The sequence below is a fragment of the Oncorhynchus keta genome, chromosome 30, assembly GCF_023373465.1.
Source record: "Oncorhynchus keta strain PuntledgeMale-10-30-2019 chromosome 30, Oket_V2, whole genome shotgun sequence".
Taxonomy (NCBI): domain Eukaryota; kingdom Metazoa; phylum Chordata; class Actinopteri; order Salmoniformes; family Salmonidae; genus Oncorhynchus; species Oncorhynchus keta.
Window position 1 is genome coordinate 47,168,521 of NC_068450.1, and position 27,965 is coordinate 47,196,485.

The 27,965-nt window shown below is 41.0% G+C and overlaps 1 protein-coding gene across 2 annotated transcripts in view; it reads left to right on the top strand.

The window, feature by feature from the left end:
* The window catches only part of LOC118363584 (leucine-rich repeat and immunoglobulin-like domain-containing nogo receptor-interacting protein 2), a 357,562-nt gene that overhangs the window by 163,409 nt on the left and 166,188 nt on the right, over window positions 1-27,965 (top strand). The window contains exon 1 of one of the 2 annotated variants that reach the window (XM_035744580.2): window positions 5,943-6,174. The exons of the other annotated variant lie outside the window; for it this stretch is intronic. The gene's annotated coding sequence lies outside the window, so the exon portion shown is untranslated. Of the gene's footprint in view, window positions 1-5,942; window positions 6,175-27,965 lie in introns of those variants that run through there. 2 annotated transcript variants of the gene reach the window in all.

Consider the following 27,965-nt stretch of genomic DNA (forward strand, 5'->3'; position numbering starts at 1 on the left):
CCCTTGAATGTTTTGGTACACCTACTGGAGAGCTCTTCTTAGCCCCACACCTCTTTAAGGATTCACATGTAAGGCCATGTTCTAAACAAGCAGACTTCAAGACTAACGGCTGGTTTGTGCACTCAGAGTGCACTCTGGACATTCGTAAACTCAGAGCGTTGTCAGATTGTCCGTTCATAAATTTGGAGAATTCAGAGCACACACTGGATGCTCTGGCCAGAAATGAGACAGCTCACTCTGACCATTTTACTCACCCTAACAGAGCTTGTTAGGCTGTTTTTATGCTATCTAGAGATATTGGTGACTGTAACTGTGCTGCTGGCAATAATTTAATTGGGTGATTCTGAAACTACAGGCACTTCTACTTCTAGGTACATTTTTTAAATGTTATGTTAAATGTTTAATATATGTTAAGTTCACACTACAATCACCCCAGACTTTTTTTTAACACCTATCTATCAAGTATTTTAGCTTCTTTTTAGATGCATTTTATACCTGAATTTCACTGTTTTGCCCTTATCCCTGAACCAGACTTTTGAGCTTTTACTATGCTGTTCTATGAGACCATTAATAATTACACATTATATAATGTTATCTACTAAAGAGTGTCTATGAAATAAAATCTATATCAATATTTATTGTGAGTATGCCCTTTATATTTTTTTTTACACAAAATATACCTGTCCTTTGATAGTGGTGTCATTTCCACCACTGAGGACAAATTCCTCATTAATAAAGTTTTTTCAAAAGAATGTCAATTTATTTACCGTGGAAACATATTGTGACACTGAAGCACATGGCTGCAGCGGACAGTTGTTCCAGAAGTTGAAGAAAAATCTAGGTAAATATTGCTTGTGTCGAGAATATTTTTATTGTCAGTCTTTTCCAAACAGGCTATCATTTCTTTAATTTGTGGTAGAATTTTTTATTTTATGTATTTAGTATAAACTATATGTTAGTTGTAATGTTAGCCAATTATACTGAATTTTAGTGTATGCCACTGAAATTGCTCATCCTAATATGTATATATTCCTTAATTCCATTATTTTACTTTTACGTTTGTGTGTATTGTTGTGAATTGTTTGATATTACTGCTCTGTTGGAACTAGAAACACAAGCTTTGCGCTACACCCGCAATATCATCTGCTAAACATGTGTATGTGACTAATAACATTTGATTTGATTTGAAACTCTGTAACTGTTTTAAAGTCAACATAGGCCTCATAATGAAATCCCTAAGCAGTTTCCTTCCACTCTGGCAATTGAGTTAGGATTGACTTATTTAGGCTTTCCATAACAAAGGGTTGGAATACTTACTGACTCAAGACATTGCAGCTTTTAATTTGTTAAAAATTCTAAAATCATAATTTCACTTTGACTCTATGTGGTACTGTTTGTAGGCCAGTGACAACAAAATCAAGGGCAATGAATAATTTCTGAAGGCACTGTACTTATATTAGAAATGAAGTGCTATTCACATGTCGAAATGACATGGGTCATATTGCTCATATGTTTATTTTTCTGATAGTGGCCCACTCTTTGATGGCATGCGCATCTTACTGAGTGTGACTTTAAAGGGAGCTGTATTTGAAATGTAACAGTCTGGTTTTGGGAAAAATAATCAGAATGGCAATATGCAGCTCAGGATGTTAATGTCGTTACTCAACCCCACCATCAAATATTTATAAGGGCATTGTCCATCATACACTGCTTTCTTGGCAGGGCCAGTTTGTATACAAGTGTAATCAGCCTAAATGGGAAATGTACATGGTATGCAAGAATGTGGAATGTAAAAATGACTTTCCCAAGATGGATGTTTTTTGCACTGCATAGTATCATGAAGAGTTATGATTATAGAACAAAGTTTTGGGGGGGGGGGAAAAAAACCGAAATGAATTCATAGAGATTTGAAATGCCAACAAATGCATGTCCACAATAACGCTAAAACTGTTAAACACCAATTACTCCAGTGTTATCGCATGATAATTCCTGATCCCTCCCAATCAGCATTTGTTTATCGTGGTGTAAATGTGAGTGGCTGGTCTGCGTGAAGGATGGCTGCATGGTAATGAGGTAGAAAGGCGATAGATGGAGGCATGGCGGACCGCTCTTGTGAACAGTGACTCAGTCATTAGGAGATGCATCTCTGCCCATGCAGAAGTGCATTGCCTAATTGGTTCAGTTCATCATGGCCTAAAGGCTTAATTGGGTGACAGGTCCAAAGATGGATGGCCTAGAAAAAAAAGGGGTTGGGAATGACGGAGGTGGTTGTATTGCTGTTGTATGTGGGTGGTGAACATCCGGAGTGGGAGTTGATGTGAGACTTCACTGTGCTGCCACTGTGCTGCATCCTACATATGCAGAAGCAATGGGAGGATGAAACGCAAGCACAAGATGGGTCTCCAGTGTAGCCTAATACATAAACAAGTTGTGAAGTCACAAGGCTATATCTGCCAATCAAAAATGTATTCCTGTTTTAATTTACCTCAGAGAAATAATGCTTGGATAGCTTTGCACATAATACTAGGTCAGGGAAAAACCACTGTATTTTGTGTTAGGTTGTTTGCATGTTGTTGCATAACATTCTAAGGGTACATGACCAACTCTTGATTGAGCAAAGAAAATGTCAAATCAAAGTTTTAATGTGGTACACATCATTCAGCACAATAATTTAAATTGACTGTAAACAAGACATTATATTATGTTCGACACTTCTTGTGGGGAACGGAGGGAAAGTAAGCTGTTTTGTATTCTCTGCTCACCTTGATTCCAAATTAAAACAGCAAAAGACTGTGATGATATGTATTCAAAATGGTCTCTTATTTTCTTTATTCTGGGAAGGAGAGGGAATTATGCTGTTTTGCTTCTTCTTCACAAACCATGCCATTAACAGGGCAGATGTTAGGAACAAGTGTTCACACTTCTGCCCACACACCACCTGACAAATGAAACACTAAACAGCGTCATTAAAACACTCTTTAGCCTGTGTTTTTGGTCTGAAGAACTTATGTGTACAAATATATGTTTTTAGGTTATCTGCAATGACCGCAAGTTCCACTAACTGGTATAAATAGCATACCTCTACAATTTCACTTGTGACAAAGCTGAACAAATCCTGTCAGATATCTGCTGGATTGTAAAAAAGCAAACCGTATTATTTGGCTCTTGGCGCATGTCTAGTTCATTCTTCGATGCAACTTTATACTGTCTGCACAGCCAAAATAGTGTTTAACTTTAGTATAAAGCCACTGCAAAAACGACAAACAACTTATATGCTCGCTTCGAGGTAAGTAACACTGGAACATGCATGAGAGCATCAGCTGTTCCGGAAGACTGTGTGATCACGCTCTCCACAGCCGATGTGAGTAAAACCTTTAAACAGGTCAACATTCACGAGACCGCATGGGCCAGACGGATTACCAGGATGTGTACTCCGAGCATGCGCTGACCAACTGGCAAGTGTCTTCACTGGCATGTTTGACCTCTCCCTGTCTGAGTCTGTAATACCAACATGTTTCAAGCAGACCACCACTGTCCCTGTGCCCAAGAACACTAAGGTATCCTGCCTAAATGACTACCGACTCGTAGCACTCACGTCTGTAGCCATGAAGTGCTTTGAAAGCCTGGTCATGGCTCACATCAACACCATTATCCCAGAAACCCTAGACCCACTCCAATTTGCATACCGCCATAAACAGATCCACAGATGATTAAATCTTTATTGAACTCCACACTGCCCTTTCACACCTGGACAAAAGGAACACCTATGTCAGAATGCTATTCATTGACTACAGCTCAGCATTCAAAACCATAGCGCCCTCAAAGCTCATCACTAAGCTATCGACAGGGCTGTAGTGGAGCAGGTTGAGAGCTTCAAGTTCCTTGGCACCCACATCACCAAAAACTAACATGATCCAAGCACACAAGACAGGCTCGAAGAGGGCATGACAAAACCTATTCCCCCTCAGGAGACTGAAAAGATTTGGCATGGATCCTTAGATCCTCAAAAGGTTCTACAGCTGCACCATCGAGAGCATCCTGACGGGTTGCATCACTGCCTGGTATGGTAACTGCTCGGCCTCTGACCGCAAGGCACTACAGAGGATAGTGTGTACGGCCCAGTACATCACTGAGGCAAAGCTTTCTGCCATCCAGGACCAGGCGGTGTCTGAGGAAGGCCCTAAAAATTGTCAAAGACTCCAGCCACCCTAGTCATAGACTGTTATCTCTGCTACCGCTCGGCAAGCGGTACTGGAGTGCCAAGTATAGGTCCAAGAGGCTTCTAAACAGCTTCTAACCCCAAGCTATAACATCTAATCAAATGGCTACTCAGACTATTTGCATTGCCCCCCACTCTACGCTGCTGCTACTATCTGTTATTATCTATGCATAGTCACTTTAATAACTCTACCTGCATGTACATATTACCTCAATTACCTCGACCAACCGGTTCCCCCACACATTGACTCTGTGCCGGTACCCCCTGTATATAGCCTTGCTATTGTTATTTACTGTACTGCTGCTCTTTAATTATTTGTTACTTTTATTTTTATTTTTTTTGTATTTTCTTAAAACTGCATTGTTGGTTAAGGGCTTGTAAGTAAGCATTTCACTTTAAGGTCTACACTTGTTGTATTTGGCACATGTGACAAAAACAATTTGATTTGATACCTGTAATCTCCCTTCACTGTGGTCGAGTTCCAGTCCCACTACATTATGTATGTTGCATTGCATCAACCAATGGTTAGTTCTCGACTGAGAAGTCGGGCATCAGATTGCTATATTATCTGATGTGGTTAACAGTATATGTTAAACACCTATCCAGGCGTGCATCTGCAATGAGGTCCACCTGGAACGTGGCCTGAGTAACTTGACTTGACTGCAGTGCAAAACAAACGGCCAGGAGAGCCACAAAGCCAATGACTTAAGGTCACAGTTTGACAGTAAGAAGGGTTTGTTTGGCAACACCTGGGACCCTGTGCTTGAGAACTGTCCTTTGCACTGACCGCCACCACTAGGCCCTGGGCTTGTGAGCTGCAGCAGTGGCATGAGAGATGAAAGGACTGGGAAGGGGGTTATTCAGAGCCAGTCAATCCTTCAAGCCACAGCTGATCCCCTAACCCGAACTCCAGCAGCTCTTCTATTAAATACAGCTTTTATGGACACCAACACTTATTTGAGATTCACCCACATAAAGCCAGAAGGTCAAAGTTAGCTAAAACATTTCAAAGTGCATATTTTATCTCAATGTCCTTGAGGGATGTTCTTTTACACATGAGGATGAGCGTGTGGGTGCATAGAACATTTGCAGTCCGAGTGGTGGTGGTACAGGATAATATGATTCTATTAGGAATGTGAAACAATAGCTGTGATGTAAGAGTTATCACGTGGGATCTAATTACAGGATACTAGCACACTGACAATTGGTCTTACACAAAAAAGAACAGGCACCTGCTCAGAAAACAAGCTCAGGTATTTTTCTATTGGTACTCCTTGTCCCAACGGTGCTAGCTATCTATCTGCACACAGGTTTTGCCCCACAGGCAGGTGACCTATTTTCTCTGTGGTTGAATGGAAAATGGAAGCAGCTAGTGTTTAAAAAAGGGGGAGATGAGCGAGAGGGGGGATATGATCCTCTCCTTGATTCGGTTCAGGCTGTGGATTAATTATCCTGTACCAGAACCCGACCCCGTGCTGTGAGCGAGACACTTCAGCCTCCGTGGATCAATAATGCATTTTTCTGTCTTTCCATTTAATTTGCACACGAACTGGCGTCATTGTCTCCCGCGAAAGTGCAGGAGACACCTGATACCAAGGGTGCAACACTCCACCCCCGTCCTCCCCTCTCTTCCCTTCTGCTGCTGACAAATTGATTATTTTCTTAATGGGCTGGGTGGAAAGAGAAACACTACAGTATCTTCTCAATTGAGAGAGACGTGATAGGGTGCCACATGTTGAATTAAGCTCTGGCGGTTTTCATGTTTGGGAGAGGTAAAGGAACTACTTGGGCCTTTGAATGGTTATTCCACAGTTTAGGGAACGGTTGAAACTTAAGGAGATAATTGTGCTAGCATGCAACTTAGGACAGTGTTAGCACAGTTCACATGGAGTCAAGTGCTGGGCCATAAACAACACTGGATGGTGCGAGAAAGGTCAAGCTAACGTGTAACAAAGGTAGGTTATTCACGCCTGTGTGATTTATCTAGTCTGTGTAGAGTTTTGCATGGAAAGGAGAGACGTTTGTTGGGACAGTATTGCTGGTGGCTTGTGGAGCATTTGGATTTTTGTAGATCCCCTTGTAAACCTAACCAACTCTCACCAAAATACCTCAACTCGCTGGACAAATTACCTGGAATGGCTAATTGGCTTGTCCTTGCAAAATAATGTTTTTTTAATACCATGACTATTTACAATATACATATTCTTGATTGGTAATATATTGTAGTAAAGTGTTCTACTGAAATTTACATAGTAGTAAAGTTCAGTTTACATTTATATAAAACTCAGTTTACATGTGTATGTTTTTCATTGCAATGTATTGTCCTTTACTATATCTATAGAGCAGTTGTGTGTTTGTTCTGCAGTATGCATGCAGATTTACTCACCCAAACATCGGAATATCAATATTTAGGTCATTCAATAATTCTTTACACTCTTAGAATAAAATATGCTATCTAAAACCTAAAAGTCTAGTTCTAAGAGTGTAGTAATTAAATGATCAATGTAATGCATGTTGCTCACAAGTATGGTCATACTATAGTTGCTGAAAAGGATTAAGGAAAGTGGGATACCTAGTCAGTTGCACAACTGAATGCATTAAACTGAAATGTGTCTTCCACATTTAACCCTTTGAATCAGAGAGGAATGGGGGCTGCTTTAATCGACATCCGTGCCATCGGCACCTGGGGAGCAGTTGTTGTTTGGGGCTAACTGCCTTGCCCCAGGGCAGAGCGCCACATTTTTCCACCTTGTCGGCTCTGGGAATCGAACCAGCGACCTTTCGGTTACTGGCCCAATGCTGTTAACCATTACACACAGTCAGTTAGGAAAGCAAAGGATAGCTTTTTCAAACAGAAATTTGCATCCTGCAGCAACCGGGGGTGCAGTCTCTATGGGGGTGCCAGAGGGTTCAATTCTCGGGCAGACTCTTTTCTCTGTATATATCAATGATGTCGCTCTTGTTATGGGTGATTCTTTGACCCAACTCTACGTAGACGACACCATTCTGTATACATCTGGCCCCTCTTTGGACACTGCGTTAACAAACCTCCAAATAAGCTTCAACGCCATATAACACTCCTTCCGTGGCCTCCAACTGCTCTAATACGCTAGTAAAATGAAATGCATGGCCTGCACCCGCCCGCCTGACTAGCTTCACTACTCTGGATTGTTCTGACTTAGAATATGTGGACAACTATAAATCCCTAGGTGTCTGACTAGACTGTAAACTCTCCTTCCAGACTCACATTAAGCATCTCCAATGCAAAGATACATCTAGAATTGGCTTTCTATTTCGCAACAAAGCCTCCTTCACTCATGCTGCCAAACATACCCTCATAAAACTGAACTATCCTACTGATCTTTTCGCATGCAGTCAAAGCCCCATATAATACCCACCATCGTGATATGCTCGCGTTGGCTGGCATACCCAAACAGGTCATCTATAAGTCTTTGCATACTCACTGCCTTATCTCAGCTCACTGGTCACCCAGTAGGCTCCAGTAGGTATATTTCACAGGTCATCCCCAAAGCAAACACCCCCTTTGGCCGCCTTTCCTTCCAGTTCTCTGCTGCCAATGACTGGAACGAATTGGAAAAATCACTGAAGTTGGAGACTTATATCTGCCTCACTAACTTTAAGCATCAGCTGTCAGAGCAGCTTACCGATTGCTGCAGCTATACACAGCACATCTGTAAATAGCCCATCCAACCAACTACCCACCTCATCCCCATATTTGTTTTTCTGCTCTTTTGCACACCAGTATTTCTACTTGCACATCCTCATCTGCACATATATCACTCCAGTGTAAATTTCTAAATTGTAATTACTTCAACACTATTGGCCTATTTATTGCCTTACCTCGTTACTTAATTTGCACACACTGTATACATATTTTTCTATTGTGTTATTGACTGTACGTTTATTTACCCATGTGTAACTCTGTGTTGTTGTTCTTGTCTCACTGCTTTGCTTTATCTTGGCCAGGTCGCAGTTGTAAATGAGAACTTGTTCTCAACTGGCCTACATGGTTAAATAAAGGTGAAATATATATATATATATATATATTTTAAACCACTAGGCTTCCTGCCGCCCCAGATTAAATTATGAGTCTCCTGAAGACAGCTAATAGAAGTATCCCACAAAGTCACATATCAAAACAGATGGCCATCATAAATGGGGCAATGTGACAAGGTGGCAAAGCAACACTCTTCCCAAGAGACATTCTGTATGCAGTCTGATAATGGATTCAATGTGAGCTCCTATCTTCAGCCAGGCAGCAGTGTGGTTTTGTGAAGGAGGAAGGTCAAATATTTGATGCCATGTAGTTGTTCTCTTGGGAAGCATAGCAGAGTTCTCATGTATGACAGTTGCATGCTAGCCCTTCAGAGGCTACTTTGAGATATAGTATTGGATTATTTATTTTTTAACCCTTATTTTACCAGGTAAGTTTACTGCGAACACGTTCTTATTTACAGCAACAACCTGGGAAATGGTTACAAGGGAGAGGAGGGGGGATGAATGAGCCAATTGTTAGCTGGGGATGATTGGGTGTCCATGATGGTACAGTATGAAAACCAGATTGGGAATTTAGCCAGGACACCAGGGTTAACACCCCTCCTCTTACAATAAGTGCCATGGGATATTTAGTGTCCACAGAGGGTCAGGACAGCCCTATAACATGCCAAAGATGTCACCCTACACAGGGCAATGTCACCAATCACTGCCCTGGGGCATTGGTATATATTTTTTTTTAGTTCAGAGGAAATTGGTGGCCCTCCAAAACAGCTTTCAGGACCAACCCTGCTTAACTTCAGAGGCAAGCCAGCAGTGTGATGCAGGGTGATATGCTGCTGGCTAATGAGGGAAGCTATTAACAGTAGCAGTTTACAGTGGTGTCGTTTTACAAACGGGTTATAAAGGTGCATACAACACGTAATACCTCGTGACTAATTAATTAATGAATTGGAAGAACATGTATTAACTCATGAACCTCTCATGCATTCATGGGTTCAACTTTCCAGATCATGTACTTATCACTAACAGTTGGTGATGCTTCGTAAAGTACTTCACAGAATACTAAGAATTCCAAGCCATTATCGGAGGCCTGAGCTTTATAAAAGCTCCTCAAAGTCTCTTCAAGCTATTTGGGAATGCCATCATCATGCACCCAGCAGAATGCTGAGCCAATTAGCCAGCCACGTGACTGTGTAGTGAACAAGCAGAACAATTTCAGGAGAGAAAAGACTATTCACGTAGCCCTGATGTACAAAGCAACCCAACCTGAATGTGTGTTATATTTTTATCATATTCACTATGTTCGCAGCTTAAAATAAATTGCATATTAAATCAACATTAACCTCCTGACACAATTTGCAGCCAAATAATACTGCTCTGCCGGGGTTGAGAAATTAATATTTTTCCCCCCTAACATCCTGAGGAAGATGGTTCACGGACTGCAAACTTTGTGTAATTGCCTTCATAGATTTAGTATATTGTGCTCCCAAATAAACTTGATCTCAGAAATAATACTTAACGGATTATGAGCAGAAGGAATGAAATCCATTCTAACCATGCAAGTATCAATGAACCATTTAAATTCACAACCTGCAATTCAGCACCCAAATCAATAGCCATATTATCCTTTGCTATTGGCATTATTCAGTGGCAATCAGAAATGTCTTCCAGATGATCAGAATTGGTTTCATTATTAAAAGGCCCATGTATGGATATTGAATGGCAAGAGCACCAACAATTATTCAGCTGAATTGTGTTCTCGTACTGGATCGGTGTCCACTGAAGCAGTTGGATGAGACGGATAAGTTCAAATGTGATAATAACCTAGATTTGTATTACTTTGTTGTAATTGACCATCACTTCATGGCAACAATGTGGATCCAATCAGGGGAAATGCCTATCAGTGATCCATTAATCTGTGGCTAGTCCAGCTGGAAATCTGCTTATCAGCCTCGATATATGTGGTCACTGGTGAGTTGGACCTGAAAAAGCCAGAAACCTGTCACAATGTGTCATAGGTCTAAAGAAGAACATTTCCCCCTGTGATTGGTTCCTAAAAACATTTTTGGCGATGCCAAAAATGGTCCTGAATCTGATGTTTAGCCAGTTTTGCATGTTTTCCTCTCATTCTAAGGTCATAGTTGACTGATAACTAGATGCATGTTGGCATCAATAATTAGGGTTAATAAGGTGGCTAATGTCCATTAGTTATATCAATATTTAGTTACATGCAGACTAATTTGTCCTGCCTAAGTGGTAGAAATTGCCTTCGTGAGCAGTGCTTGCTTGCACTCCTAAGCTTTTCCCCTTAAAAGGCTCCCTGTGGCTAATTTAAACATAATCCACTCACGTTTAATTTGATAAAACATGGTTTGGAGAGCAATTCAATTACTCTTTTTGGTGTACGTCTCGAGATGCGAGTGCGCTCAGAAAAACGTACAAAGTATCACTTGCATACATAGGTTCAAATGGTCTATTACTACTGCTTTCACCAACTATTAACTAGTACTCTGAAAACCTAATTGACACGTTGACACTAAATGTTACACAATAATTTAAGACGAAGGCTTTTTGAGCATCTTGACTAATCTGGGGACATAAGCCTGAGGGGACTCAGGAAGTCAATATGCCCTTGTAACTCAAGACCTCCATTGAACATGTTGATTGTAGTGTGGCTTCTTCAGCCAGGTTCTCTCATATCCTCATGTCGTGACCTTTTCAATTCCCTTTTGCATTGGGCCTAGCTACTCCCACAGCAGTCATTGCAGGGGGCAGGGTTACAGTAAAGAAACATCTGTATAATGGTATGTCTCCATTTACAGACGACACATGCAAGTGAAGAGAGCGCTAATACAGTATATAAAACGAGTAGCTTGATAGCATAGAGCTTGTTGGGGACTAACTCTATTACATTGGTCATTTTCTGTTTCTCTATAGTTTGATCCCGACAGTGAGAAATGCCTCGGAATAAGGAATGTTGATCGCATTTTTTCCTATTCATTAACAAACTACCAATCCCCGAGTGGCTTATTTTACAGAAAGACAGAACAAATCAGGATTAGTTTCTAACGTCATTGCTTGAAGTCCCAGACTGCTGAATCCTGTTTTCTGCGACTCAACTAATCTTTAGGCAATTTTTTTTTGCCTGACTAGAAAACCTATTGGCGTGGTTTAGCCTGCCCACAGTGCCCAACATAATCCAGACATACCCTGACAACCAAAATGGAGACTAACTCCAAGGACTTGTTTTTGTAGGCCTAGAGGTGTTACAACATAGCAGAATTAAATGATGTGTTACAATGGGTTTCTGGGGGTCACGGTGCTGAGGTAATCCTAACAGTGAGACAAAGAGATGACCCGACTTTGCAAACAATGTCCTTGCTGTCATTAATTTAGGTAGCACTCATGCCTATCAAAATACCCCTCAACATCGGGTTATTGCTTGAAACCTATTCTCTGATCTATTTTGTGCATAACAGTCAAGAGATTGATCTCTGCCATGTCTTGATTACCTCTCACACGTTGATGCTGTATAACATTTCCATATTCAAGACGTCCACCGTATGCACGCGCTGATTGCACAAGTGGACTCTAGCGGAACCAATCACCATCAACTTCTCCACTTATCAATAACCGGAAGGCGAGCACTGTGGCTGAAAGCCACCCGTCATCCCCAAAGTCCCTCAGTAATATCAGAAACTTGACAAAGCAGTGTTCGGGTTCCCCTTTTCCTCGCTCTCTCTCACAGTGCCCATCTGGGATTGGAGACTGAAAATAAAAAGACCTTACCCTTTAAAGTGATGATACAGATGTTTTTCCAATATTTTGAAAGTAGCGCGCATGAGCCAAAATGGGTTCCCAAAAATTGTACACAATTGTGTACATCATCAATTTCATATAATATGTTACATCCTGCAATTTTTTACAAATTATAAATATATATACAGTATATATACTGTATATATATATATACACACACTACATTACCAAAAGTATGTGGACACCTGCTTGTCGAACATCTCATTCCAGAATCATGGGCATTAATATGCTGTTGGTCTCACTTTGCATCTATAACAACCTCCACTCTTCTGAGAAGGCTTTCCACTAGATGTTGAAACATTGCAGCGAGGACTTGCATCCATTTAGCCATAAGTATTAGTGAGGTTGGACAATGATGTTAGGCAATTAGGCCTGGCTCGCAGACGCGTTCCAATTCATCCCAAAGGTGTTCAATGGAGTTGAGGTCAGGGCTCTGTGCAGGCCAGTCAAGTTCTTCCACAACAAGCTTTTTGTACGGGGCATTGCCATGCTGAAACAGGAAAGGGCCTTCCCCAAACAGTTGCCTCAAAGTTGGAGAATAGTCTAGAAAGTAATTGTATGATTTAGTGTTAAGATTTCCATTCACTGGAACTAAGGGGCCCAGCCCAAACCATGAAAAACAGCCCCAGACCATTACACCTCCTCCACCAAACTTTACAGTTGGCACTATGCATTGGGGCAAGTAGCATTCTCCTGGCATCCGCCAAACCCATATTCGTCCGTCGGACTGCCAGATGGTGAAGTGTGATTCATAATTTCAGAGAACGAGTTTCCATTGCTCCAGAGTCCAATGTTGGCGAGCCTACACTATATTATACTTGTGTGCAGCTGCTCGGACCACCACAGGAAAGGAAGACCCAGAGTTACCTCTGAAGCAGAGGATAAGTGCATTAGAGTTAACTGCTACTCAGATTGCAGCCCAAATAAATGCTTCACAAGGTTCAAGTAACAGACACATCTGAACATCAACTGTTCAGAGGACACTATGTGAATCAGGCCTTCAAATTGCTGCAAAGAAACCACTACTAAAAGACACCAATAAGATTAAGAGACTTGCTTGGGCCAAGAAACACAGGCAATATGGACATTAGACCGGTGGAAATCTGTCATTTGGTCTGATGAGTCCAAATTTGAGATTTTGGGTTCTAACCGCCGTTTCTTTGTGAGACACAGAGTATGAGAGTAGGTGAACAGATGATCTCTGCGTGTGTGGTTCCCACTGTGAAACATGGAGAAGGAGGTGTGATGGTAGGAGGGTGCTTTGCTAGTGACACAGTAATTTATTTACAGTAGAATTCAAGAAACACTTAACCAGCATGGCTACAACAGCATTATGCAGTGATACGCCATCCCATCTGGTTTGCGCTTAGTGGGACCATCATTTGTTTTTTAACAGGACAATGACCCAACACACCTCCAGCTTTTGTAAGGACTATTTGACCAAGAAGGAGAGTGATTGAGTGCTGCAGATCCATTATGCCAGGCAAGCTTAATCAAGCACATAAGTATTTTCAAATATTTTGAGTAGTACTGAAACCCAGGTCTGTCATTGAGCTTTGTTTCTTCAATTTCCACCAGCAGTCAAGTGGTGATAGGGAGATGAGTGACAGAGCCATTGCAAGGTGTTGTGTGAGCCTGACTATAAAATGAGATTGCCTCTCACTTCGTGGTAATTCCAACTCAAAAAGTAAGATCTCTCAGAGTAAACAAATGTCACTGTACTAGCTATCATTTTTAAATCTCCCTTTTTTGGAAGTGACCCCGATATATTACATGTACAATTCATGGGCTGTGCCCCTGACTTCATAGCCGCTGGAAGATGTTTTGAGTATGGTGTTTGGGCTGAAAAACAAAATGCACATTTATAATAAAGCATGGCATGCATCTACACAATACAATTCCGAATGTGATGAGTAGCCTAAGCATAGGACAAGATTCAGTAACAGTATCCTGTGGGGATACTGTTACTGAATCTTGTCCTATGCTTAGGCTACTTAATTTAACTTAATTTAACTTGTGGCTGTTTGCAAAAAAAGCCTGTTGTAAACAAGTCTTTGTACTGCATAATTATAACGGTTTATAACGAAATTATAACAAGAGACAAAGCGAGTGGGGTGTTGTAACTAAATTAGGAAACACATGATTGTGCGTAATAAAATTGAGCACAAAAAGAAATCAAAGTCCCATGTTCCTTACTTGAAATTGTTCTCATGCTTAGAAGTTTAGAATTGTAAGCTAATAGAAAATACAATTGGGATACTATTGTGAGCACTGCTCCCAATCACTTGATATCCACTACAATGGGGAGAGAAGAGGGAGAGAAAGAGGGGGCGAGTGACAGGGAGGAGGGAGAGAGACCCGACTCAACTCAAACTAAATTGTCTATCATACAGCAGAGCGTTTGTGTGTGACTCCACACCCCCACAACTGATTAGATAAGAGCATAAATCATGAGAGCGCCGCTTACAAAACAGAGACACTCCATGCAGAATCGGGCCTGTGCCACCCAACTAAATCTAGCAAAGTGGACTCACTTATCACCAGAACCTCCCACCAAAGCACACAATAATTATAAATAATTGCTCAAACCACAACACAACAACTGTGTTTAAGAGAAAAAGCACAGTTGACTAAGTGCAGAAGCCAACACCATACTGTCCTCAAGCTATTACGCAAAGCACACAAGTGTAGCCAATACAATAACATTACATTTTGTAACACATCAAAAAACTATTAATAAATCCCCCCAAAAACACATTGAATAAAGAATATTAACTGCAAGGCGGACAGTTTAAGACATTGGTCTTACCTTTCGCTGCAGTTATAAAACACCAAAAGTTGCCTCGTGCTCTGGGGTGACACGGATAAAGGCCCTCATCAGGGCATGTAAGGCCAAGGTGTCCAGTGAACGTGCATAAGTGTAACGTGTGTCAGCCATTTCTGGCTCATTGTGCTACGGATCCAAGTCCTTAGCGGTGTAGGATGGAGTACGTCGTCGGTGACAAATCAGAAGACTGAGGCACAGTTTGATGAGGATACTCTAATACTACCTCTCGTTTGTGGTTCAAGGGGCCAGAGTTGGGGTAACCCCATGGGACAGTGCTGCTTGGTGTATTTCTTGTGATGTTTCCCAACATGTGGCGTTGGAGCAGCAGGCGGCCTGTGTCTAGTTGCATGGGGAAGTGGAGGGAGTCACGGGACTGTGCGACCATGTGTGTTGTGCTTCCTTTTGCTATGTCAAAAGTGGTTTTCCCTCGTCTTGCTGATATCCCTAGCCCTTCTTGGTCTAATCTTATCTCAATTGCACCAGATCCACCGCTTCAAAGAGTTATCCTGCTTCAGGTGCCACCACTTCAGTCTCCATTGTGTGGTCGAGAGCGGGCTGGGGTTCTGCTCCCTCTCGGGGACACGTTGTCTGTGGGCATATTGAGGCCGATTTGGTGGAACAAGCCGTCACCTTGGTCATAAATAAAATAATTCTTAATATTTGAATCAAGCAGTTGTATTTTTTCTTTAGATTTTTTCATTGTTACTTGTTTTATCGATGTTACACTTCATATTAGTAGATTATTACGTATGTGTTGTATATGTATCATTCATTTAATTACCGTTTATTTGAATAAAAACATTTGCAGTCGTATCTCCTCCACGATGCGGTCATCTCTCAAGTGTCCTGACCCATTCCCTCGGCACATTGACACATTCCCCCTTGACACTCGTGTCATCCTTCAGATACTAGATACACCAGGCCCAGGGTTTTTATCCATTATGGTTGGCTAGAACCAGGTTGAAATAAATCCTAAATTATTTTCTGAGACATTTAAATGCTAACTTCTATCCTCGCAGGAATGTTGTAGCCTCGCAGGAATAGTTGTAGCCTAAAGTTTGAAGGTTGTAAGATATGTTTTTAAATATCCCATGTTTTTTCTCTCCCCTACCCCAATCCCATTTGTATTCATACCAATAATGCAGTGGAAAAATTGTTTCATATTTTTTTATTGCAACATTCAAAAATGATGTAAGCTATACAATGAAATAAAGAGAGTCGCAAACTCTCTATATATACACTCCCAGTTATTTATTGGGTAAAACACCAACTTTTCAGCATCACTGTGCTTTTTTCAGGGTAATGTCATGAATGCTTGACCCAAGATGTAGACGAACAGTGCAATTAGTGCAACCGATGACATAGTGTGTCATAATTATCAGGTTGATTAGATTGAATTGAGTGAAACTGTTAAAACACAATAGTTTACAGAACATACTAGGCAACATAATTATACACTGTACATACGATTAGCGTCAACCAACATTGTTTAATTTAATTTCACATACATATGAAACTTTTTCCAATTTCATTTGTGTTACATGTAATCTTTAGGTTCAACCATAACGCATAATAAGCATCATCAAATCAAATCACATTTTCAGTTGTCACATACACATTGTTAGCAGATGTTAATAAGAGTGTAGCGAAATGCTTGTGCTTCTAGTTCCGACCATGCAGTAATATCTAACTAGTAATCGAACAATTGCACAACTACCGTATACACACAAGTGTAAAGGAATGAAAAATAATATGTACATAAAAAATATATGGATGAGCGATGGCCGAACGGCATAGGCAAGATTTAGTAGATGGTTTAGAGTGCTGTATATACATATGAGATGAGTAATGTAGGGTATGTAAACATTATATAAAGTGGCATTGTTTAAAGTGGCTAGTGATACATTTATTACATCCAATTTTAAATTATTAAAGTGGCTAGAGATTTGAGTCAGTATGTTGGCAGCAGCCACTCAATGTTAGGGATGGCTGTTTAACAGTCTGTTGGCCTTGAGATAGAAGCTGTTTTTCAGTCCCTCGGTCCCAGCTTTGATGCACCTGTACTGAGCTCACCTTCTGGATGATAACGGGGTGAACAGGCAGTGGCTCGGGTGGTTGTTGTCCTTGATGATCTTTTTGGCCTTCCTGTGACATCGGGTGGTGTAGGTGTCCGGGAGGGTAGGTACTTTGCCCCCGGTGATGCATTGTGCAGACCTCAATGCCCTCTGGAGAGTCATACGGTTGTGGGCGGAGCAGCTGCCGTACCAGGCGGTGATACAGCCCGACAGGATGCTCTCGATCGTGCATCTATAAAAGTACGTGAGTGTTTTTGGTGACAAGCTGAATTTCTTCAGCCTCCTGAGGTTGAAGAGGTGCTGCTGCGCCTTCTTCATCATGCTGTCTGTGTGGGTGGACCATTTCAGTTTGTCCGTGATGTGCACGCTGAGGAGCTTAAAACTTTCCACCTTCTCCACTGTCCCGTCGACGTGGATAGGGGGCTGCTCCCTCTGCTGTTTCCTGAAGTCCACGATCATCTCCTTTGTTTTGTTGACATTGAGTGTGAGGTTATTTTCCTGACACCACACTCCGAGGGCCTTCACCTCCTCCCTGTGGACCGTCTCGTCGTTGTTGGTAATCAAGCCTACCACTGTAGTGCCGTCTGCAAACTTGATGATTGAGTTGGAGGCGTGCATGGCCATGCAGTCATGGGTGAAAAAGGGAGTACAGGAGAGGGCTGAGAACGCACCCTTGTGGGGCCCCAGTGTTGAGGACCCGTCAGGAAGTCCAGGACCCAGGGCGGGGTCGAGACCCAGGGTCTCGAGCTTAATGATGAGTTTGGAGGGTACCATGATGTTAAATGCTGAGCTGTAGTTGATGAACAGCATTCTTACTTAGGTATTCCTCTTGTCCAGATGGGTTAGGGCAGTGTGCAGTGTGATTGCGATTGCGTCGTCTGTGGACCTATTGCGGCGGTAAGCAAACTCCATGTGGATCTAGGGTGTCAGATAGGGTGGAGGTGATATGGTCCTTGATTAGTCTCTCAAAACACTTCATGATGATGGAAGTGAGTGCTATGGGGCGATAGTCATTTAGCTCAGTTACCTTTGCTTTCTTGGGAACTGGAACAATGGTGGCTCTCTTGAAGCATGTGGAAACAGCAGACTGGGATAAGGCTTGATTGAATATGTCCGTAAACACACCAGCCAGCTCATCTGCTCATGCTCTGAGGACGCTGCTAGGGATGCTGTCTGTGCCAGGCAGCCTTGCGAGGGTTAACACGTTTAAATGTTTTACTCACGTTGGCTGCAGTGAAGGAGAGCCCGCAACAGTGGTAACATATTGGTTGTACGCTGATAAGCTGTAGAAAGAATATATTAATTTATAAGACTTGTTCATTAACAACAATAGTTCTAACACCTCTTCTGCAAAGGGTGATGCCGTTTTGCCCTTTAAACACAGGCGGTGCTGACACACCCCAAGCACCGCTCCTTCCCGTGGCTATGCCTAACTTGAACTTTTATATGAAATAGTAGTAAGATAACATCTGTGTGTTTATTCTTCAATATACTGTAGCTGTACAATGGTGCACATAAAGCTGAAAGCCATTGTCGTATATGGTTGGGTTACTGTTTGGCAAACTGACTCGGGATTCAATGGCATCATTGTGAGTAGAGATCTGGCAAAAAAAATGAGAATATCTATTTTCAGACGGGAGTGTTTGGAGGGGGACATAAAACAAATGAAGCATGCTTATTGATTCTCATTTTGCTAGCTTCAGCTTCCCGGGGAACTATGAAGGCTCTTCATCCTCTATCAACTGACACGGCTCATTGTTCACTACGAGCTAATAAAGAGCTTTACTGGCATGATCATGTATTCTCTTAGGCTAGTGACATACTCATTAAAAATTGAGCCTATTTTGCATGCAAACAGGAATGATTAAAGGTACTACCACCTATTGTATGCGTTCAGGGAATATTTTCTATTTGGGTATGCATTATTATGATATGGCGGGGTGTTTTAAGGGAATACACTAGGGACTCCGTATTTAATCAAACTTGATGACAAAGTTGAGTATAAGATAACAATGCATTTCCAAGAACGGACGTTTAGATTGCTTAATTGATACTGTCACCATTTGAAACAAATGGAAACTCGGGTGTATATTTTATCAAGCATACAATATCTTGTTATGCAGGAGAGCTGTTCTTTTTTATTCTGGATAACTGCTGCACAAGATTGACTTTCTTAGTTATTTTGGTGCATTCTTTATTCGGCTTCTGATGTTCTCAATAAATGTACCTTCACAGGAAAACGCAGCTTCCTCTCTCACTGGTGGTAGGAAAAGTTCAATGCAACATTTTGAAGAACTAGTAAAAATGTCCTTCCTCTCATTTGCTGTTATTATTTGTTGACCTCCCTTGGATTGTGCTGCCTGTCTACTGAAACCACATACAGAATCTGCATCTGAACCCAAGGTCACAGCAGAGCTCCAGCGGAATCTCAGAGGACGCAAAGGCCAAGATTAATGTTCTGAACTGAGCAGAGAAGGTCGGCCACGCAATCTGCATTTTGGCTCCCGTGTCATTAAAACAAGCCTTAACCTCCTATAAGGCAATGTTTGTTTGTTTGTTTACAATGCCCTCTCTCTGCCCTCATGTTGTTCTGAGGTTGTAACCGCCCTGACCTTTCAAGTCAAATTTTTTGGCAAATAATGATAATCACCTCATCACTTCCTCTCCTCTACAAGTCATCATTAGCATGGTCAAATGATGAGGCTGACTTGAGCGCTTGCTTCCACATTGTCCAGGTTTTTGGGATATTTATTATTGCACACTTTGCAGGTGTGTTGTACATTGTACTTGATCAAATATTGTGTGTATCTTGGTGTCAAAGACAGGGAGTTGGGCCCTGCCTTATATTCTAGCTCTGATAGATTTTCAAGCCCTACTGGATTTAATCTTTGAAAGTGTAGTTTCCTTCTTGATCATCTTATCCAACTTGGTTTTAGTCAGTTTAGGAAAGAGTTGGGTTTAGAAGACTTGAACACGGTTACCTACATGAGGCATTTAGAAACCAATCCAGTAGAGAATAGATGCAGCTGCCTGTGCTTTCCTCACTAGTATTCTGCTTGGGTCAGCAGTGTAAGCAGCACTGCGGTACTAGGCGTGTTGGAAGCTGTCTGAAAGGCTCTCTAGGTGTAACATACCTCTTTAAATCTGATGAGGTCCCATGAGACCAGACTGCTGTGGCTCAGTCAACTAAAATAGGGCCCAGGAAAACCTTCAGTGCTAATGGAGAGATCTTAGCCCAACATGCAAACAATACTTTGACAGAGAGATACTCAATTATTCTGAAGAAACTGATTACCATTTGACACCGCTTGATTTTATATCACTGTCGTTCATTCATGCCGATGGCGAAAAAGAAGAGCCTTGGAAGTGATATCACCGACAGTGAAATAGACTCAAAATAGCAGCTCCTTTCTTGCGAGTATCTGTGTTTGTTTATCACGAGTGTGCTGTTGTTTCCCAAGAAGCAGATTTTAAAAGACTCAACATCTCTGATAGTGAGGAGAGATAGGCTTTCTCTGCACACATTTCAGAACACTTAAACATTTCTCAATCCCAGTGTGTCTCGTCCCGCCACTGCTGGAACAGATGCTCCACAACTGAATATAGATTTCAGTGAGGAAGACAGCATGCCTGATGAATCTCAATTTGCCACTGTCCATATTTCATAGCCACCTCTGTCGTAAAGGGGGATGGTGAAGCAACTTCAGCTACACCTGCCGAACTGTCACTCAATAGGAGTCTGAGGTTGATCTGCATTCCATGAAGCCAGTAAGCTCCATTCAAGACAGATCCATGTTATCATTTCCTATGCAGAGCTGCAAAGCAAAGTGCCAACATTATGTGTTAAAGGTAAAGGCTATTCTTAGTCGAATATGAAATCGTCCGAAGGTCTTTGAGAAACCAGACCTTTTTGATTTTGATCTCATCTTATAATAATAAGCAACGGTACACTCTTAGAAAAAAGGGTTCCAGAAAGGTTTTTTCGGTTGTTCCCGAAACTATATACAGTATGCTTCTTCTACTGATGAGTCTATTTATAGATTGAAAGTGCAGAAAAACTAGCAATTAGTCTCCATTGTTTTGCTCCAGGAGCATATATAGTTTACACAAAGCCCTAATTTTTCAAATGAATTGATGTACTATATTTGGATGTGTTTATTGACTTGCAGTTGTCGATGTTGTTGTTATTATTATTAGTGGCGTGTATTCATGGATGCCAAGGGAAGCCAGGCTTCCCCAAAAGATTTAGCAAGAAAAAAAAACATCTTTAGTCTCTCTGTGTTTCATAATTTTCCTTCAATTCGCAATAGAATGAATGTATCTCACCAGAGAAAGCATCTGAGTGAGCGAAACAGCTCCCCTCTAGCTGATGCTGTCTGGTCTAAAATAGTATGACATTGTTGCCACCTGTAACATTGAATGCAAGGGAAGCCAGTGAGCATTTGGCCTCCCTTGATAAAAAAAAATATATACATTAATAGCCAATCAGCATTGAGAAAACTATGGGAGCTCAACAGGGAATGGTCTTGGCGCACCAAAAAGAAGTGTGAAGGATTTGGCTTAAAAATATATTTTAACTGTTGCATCTCGTTGTGTTGTTGTCCTCCGGGGGATAGCTAGCTAAAATTGTCCCTTTCCTAAATTTGCTGTGGACAGAGATAAGGATTTGGAATTGTGGTTTTACCTAATACTCCGTACTGGCCAATGATTATAACGGCGATTCTGATCCAACCATAATTTCATACATTGTGCGTCTGGCCTGAGAGGATGGAAGCTCAATATGTAGCTAGGTCAGTGGTGTTCGGTGCTGTTAAAGATGAGGGAGGACACTTTGTTTTCATGAGCATGGCTTTATTTCTATCACAGCATATTGGATGACTGTCATTCATATTCCATTCACCAAGTTCAATGTGACATCAATGCTACTACATAATACTAAAATTGTCCCTATAACCATCATGAGGTTGCTACAACCTAGCCTATGAATTAAATATTATAATGTAGGTGCACACAAGTCGAGAGAAAATGTTGCAAACTAGAGTTTCTATTGGACAAATGCAGGTATGTTTATCCCTGTTTTGTTTGCTTCCATTTGAGAAACTCTTAAACAATTGAAACAGTTCACATTCATAGCAGTCACGTTGTATTCCTTCTTCCATCTATGTGCTCTCCTCCTCTCACCTTTCCCTTCCTTTGTGGACTTCAAAGCACAACACATCAGCTTATTGTAACCAGGCAAAAAAATAACTTTCCAAGCCAAACCATATCATAATTGCTACACACAGCCGACATCTTTGTAGAATATTAGCTAAAGTAATGCCATAGTCAACATAGCTAATGTGTTAGTAAATCCGCTACAATCATGCAGTGACTTTACAGTGTATAGTCAGTTAGCACTTACACTGACGGGCCCCGGTGGTAATAACCAAAAGCTTACCATGACTTGGAAGAGTAACAGTGTTTTTTGGGATAGTCACAGCCAGATGGATAGTATAGCATCACTCTGTTTGAGCAGGGTGTTTGAGTAGGCTAAACTAGCTAGAGCTGGGTTTGCTAGCTAAGTAAGTGAAACTGAAAGTGAAAAAAAAATGAAATCTCTATCGTTCTTGCTTCTCCTTCATTCTTTATGAAATTAATTTGTGCAAAACTGTTAAACTATTGTCTTTCTCTCTATTTAAGTCAACAACTTACCACATGTTATGCACTGCAGTACTAGCTAGCTGTAGCTTATGCTTTCAGTACTAGATTCACTCTCTGATGCTTTGATTGGGTGGACAATAGTTCATTCAGCAAGAGCTCTGATAGGTTGGAGGACGTCCTCTGGAAGTTGTCATAATTACTGTGTAAATCAATGGAAGGGGGTGAGAACCATGAGTCTCCTAGGTTTTGTAAGTCAATGTATTGACAGGAGTACGGAAGCTAGCTGTCCTCCGGCTGCACCATGGTGCTACCATACAGAGTGCTGCTGAGGCTACTGTTGACCTTCATTGCAAAACAGTGTGTTTTAATAAATAATTTGGTGACATGTGAATATACTTAGTTTTGTTATATCTGAAAATTATAACTTTTTAAATGTTTTACCATTTACATTTTTAACGACTAGCTGACTCATCGTTTCCCATGAAAGGAAGTTAGGCTAGCAAGCAAGCATTTTAGCTATGTAGCCTAGGACAACAACAAATACAAGTGTGTACTATATTGTATGACAGAGTCATAGACCATTTCGACAACATGAAACAGAGTAGGATGGCATCGGCGTTGCTCTACAAGTAGGGTGAGTCATGTTTTTTCTACTTACGCACACCACACACACACACACAGAAATCAGTTCCATGGACAGCCACATGATATTTAGCTCACGTTGATTGGACAGAATCATTTTTGGACTTTTTTAGGTGTCACAGTATTAGACTAAGCATAGGTGATTTGATGATGTTGAAATAAATGGCAGCTCCTCTTTTCGTTGTGAGTTGCGGGAACTCTCCAGTGTTCTAAATCAATAGTTGTTATTAAGTAGTTGAAAATGTCAGAAACATTCACTTGCTTGACCATGCTGTATGTCATGTAACTGTTTGTTACATACAATATGCTTTGTAAACGTCACCGGACAGAGGTTGCTAAGTTATGGAGTTATTGAGCAAACAAATCAATTATCATAACACGTAGGTTGTAATATGGCTTTTTTCCCCCCTGGCTTCCCCAGTGATTTTACCCAAGCACCACTACTGTGTATTATTGTAATTCCTATCTTACTATTGTCTGTGTGACTAATGGTATCTAATGCATATTAGAACTGGCAGCATGCAAATATTGAAGATCATTGCGGCACCAACATATTCAGGTGAATGCACTGTCCTTTTCTCTTTTCATTCTAACACTCTTCCATAATACCATTCATCCAGGTGAGAGAGGATGTCATTTTTGTCCCAAAAATAATTTCCCTTTGAGAATAGTTCCTTGTTCTTCAAGGCTCCGCAGTATTGCAATATCATTTCAGTTTATATGTAGCTATCAATGTTTTCTTCAGATACTCGTCTGAAGTGCCTTCACGTGGAATTTGAACCAATTGTTCTCTAGGCCATTTCCCGCCGTCAGACTCGACCACACCTGGAATTACCCCGTGGCAAAAGGTATAATAATGTTATTACAACACCATATAATAGCGCAAGTGGTAGATTCTGGTCAAACTCAATTTTTCCAACAAAACCCCTTCAAGTTCAAATCGTGGAAATCATAGCTCCAGCACTCGTCCTATGGCCTCCCAGAGCAGGGGACTAATTTTCTGCACAGGAGGTGACATCACCCTAACAAGCTCATTATGTTTGCGTAATGATCTCTGTAACACATTCTTACCTCTAAAGTGGGAAAAATACATCATTCTACTTGTAGAAGTGGTGCCATGTCCGTACAGTGGCAAGTACCACACTCAATCAGCGAGATAGCAAGAATAACATACAAAATGCAGAACAATGACCCTTGCTGGCATCTACTGTTTTGTTGTTAGCATTTTCTATGTGCTTCAACTGGATGCACTCAGAATGCACATTAAGATGTTTTGCCTTTTAGAAACCCTTTGGAGTACATTACACAATGCCACTGGGGGCCTCGGTGGAGGGGCAGTGCTTTGTAATATAATTAGAGTCGACACGGTACATGTGTCTGTGTGTGTTGCCGGTTCTCATTAACGAAACGTGGGCCACTGAGTCGGCAGAGGGGAACAGAGAGAGAGCATGCGGAGCTGCAGTTTCTTCTGCCGCCCTGCTTCCCTCAGAGGAGCCACTCGGAGGCCCTGTGAGCCATAGCCAGTCAAGTCTGCTTTATTTGATATCGAGCCCTTCAGGACCTGAGTGCCACAGAGCGCTGCAAACGCTGCCTGGTGGAGTTAATATGTTTGGAGGTGGTGGAGTGGTGGTTAAGAAAAGAAGGAACGCAGAAGGTATAAAATGTCTAATGAGCTTTGCTAATAGGGTCTGGATGACAAGGCTACACACTTAAGTTGCTATGGATGGAACCTGTATTTACACAGTAAATACTCCACATTAGGGTGGCCATAGTACACGCAGTCCAGTTCTCATGTTTCATATTCCTAATGGAAACTTAGATATATTATAAATATGTGTCAATAGAAAGACCTCCCTAACCTCTGCAAAAAATAATATATTGTTTATGGCACCGTTTTATTTATTTATTTGGGAGGGAGCGTTGGTGAATCAGATCAACTTCCTATCACTTCTCTCTGTTTTTTGCCTCCATCGGAGCAAACATGGTTTCTAATTGGTATAATGATGTGATTAATTGGTTTCTTGTCATCCATCACAACAAGCCGGCAGATTTGCGCACAGTAAGGAGTAAATCAAGCATGTGTTTACATGTAATCAAATGCTTAAGATTGAAAGGAATGTATGAAGGATGTCCAGCTGCGCAAAGTAATTAGATTATCTGTATTAAACTGAGCTCCTTTAGATGAAAAGACACCCGTTCAGCTTTGGTGAGAAAGCATTTCTCATTGGACTTATATACTTCAGTTCCTTCAAATGTACTCACAACCCTTAACTTTTTCCACAATTTGTTAAACGGCATTTACAGCTATACAGCAATTTGTTATACAGTCCCACAAAGTGGGACTAAAATGTATTACATTCTAATTTTTGTCAACGACCTACACAAAATACTCTTCATTTTTTTATTAATCAAACACATATTTGTCTTGATTAGGTCATTATTATACCGCCTGAGTCATACATGTTAGAATCACCTTTGACTGTGGTTACAGCTGAGAGTATTTCAGGGTAAGTCTCTAAGAGCTTTTACACCTGGATTTATTCTTTAAGAAAAATTGTCAAGTTGTTTGTTGATCATTGCAGCCATCCATTTTCAAGTCTTGCCATAGATTTTTCAAGACGATTTAAATACAAACTGTAAGTAGGCCACTCAGGAACATAAAATGTCATCTTGTCCTTGTGTTTTAGGTTATTGTCTTGGTGAAAGGTGAATTTGTTTCCCAGTGTCTGTTGAAAAGCAGACTGAGACAGATTTTCCTCTAGGATTTTGCTTGTGCTTGGATCTACTCCGTTTATTTTTATCCTAAAAAAAAACTCCCTAGTCCTTGCCGATGACAAGCATACCCATAAAATTATGCAGCCACCACCGTTCTTGAAAATATGAACAGTGGTACTGTTGGATTTCCTCCAAACATAACACCTTTTTTTCAGGACAAAAAGTTAATTTCTTTACCACATTTGTTGCAGTATTACTTTACTGATTTTAGTGCCTTATTGCAAACAGGATGCATGTTTTTGAATATGTTTATTCTGTACAGGCTTCCTTCTTTTCACTAATTTACATTAGTATTGTGAAGTAACTATAATGTTGTTGATCCATACATAGTTTTCTCCTATCATAGCCATTGTAGTCTTATCTGTTTTAAAATCCCATTTGGCCTCATGGTGAAATCCCTGAGCGTTTTCCTTCCTCTTCGGCAAGTCATTTAGGAAGGGTGCCTGTATCTTTGTAGTGAGTGTGTATGTTGATACACAATCCACAGTTCAAAATGAGGTATCTGCTCAAACATTTGACAATTGTATTGTCAGCAATTTCATCTTGCAACCATTGGCCACTCGTTAGGTTTGTTTGATATGCGGAATGTCAAGGGTTGCAATGTCCCTGTGTAGTGTTGATTGCAAATGTGTTGGTCACTCAACTGGGGATTTTCAGAAAGAAAAAAAATGATATGATGTCTCTTCAGGACATGGAGGAATAAGTTGTCTTGCTTTCAACTTGTTTATGTCTTGCCATATTGAGCCCTTGGGTGCATTCCTGGATTGTCAAGTGTTCTTCAAAGATATCGCACATCAGTGTATTTCATTACAGTATAATTAATTTGTCTGCACAATATCTAGAAAGTATTTGCAAACAACACATCTAGAGGACACTGCCTCATGCCCCCAAAGTACATAACCCCTTGGAGTCGATGTGTACATCTACATCTAATTAGAATTATAAACAAATCCCCATAAAAATCTCTGTTTCAGCTAGACATACATTATCTGCGTCGGCTGCGTCTCAATCCATCATCCATCAATGTCGGCCTTCCGCATCGGCTGCGTCTCAATCCATCTGATCCATTGATGTCGGCCTTCCCCATCGGCGATGGAAGGTGGCAGAACTACACTGGTGTTTGTCAGACCAGAAGCCATCCCGAAAATCGGTCTTCTCATGAAAATGTCTGTAGCATCCGAACGGTTTGGGGTACAAACTAATATGACCCGGATGGAAAGATGACTCTCAAGAACATGATGATGTTCTTCAATTTGCTCCGAAGCGTCACGTGACTCGTCTGAAGTCGGTACCACCGATCTGCCTCACCATTCTTGTCTGATGGTAACCCGGTAGCAGTAAAAAAAAAAGCAGCAATGTGTTTTTTTTGCTTCAGTAGAGTGATAAGTGGTGTGTAACTAGTTTCTCGTCACACAAAGTAAATGAATGCATTCAGCCAAAAATAAATTCATTTTCATCAGCTGACAAAAGAAGTGCAACGCTATTTGGCTAGCAGCCACGCACATAAATTACCGGACAATGAAAGAGAAAGGTATATTTGTCAAAAGATGTATGACCATCTAAGAAAGAATGTAGACAGCTACATTTCCTAATATTTTGCTTGGAGTAAATCTCTCTCTTTCATTAAGTTGTTCTATACATTGCTTTTGCTTACTGGAGGATGACAGATGCGATTTCTATTGTGTTTTTGATAACTTTCCTTACAGTCAGATTATTGAGGTCATAGTATAGTCCCCTCAATGCAACATTTTTCACCTGAATGCCTATGAGACAATCTGCCTGAATTTGTATTTCTTTCTCCATTTCCTAACATAAGGGTAATGTGTTGAAATATACTGAACAGAAATATAAACACAACATGCAAATATTTAGAAGATTTTACTGAGTTTTTTACTGAGTTAGTTAACATGAGGAAATCAGTCAATTGAAATAAATTAATTGGGCCTAATCT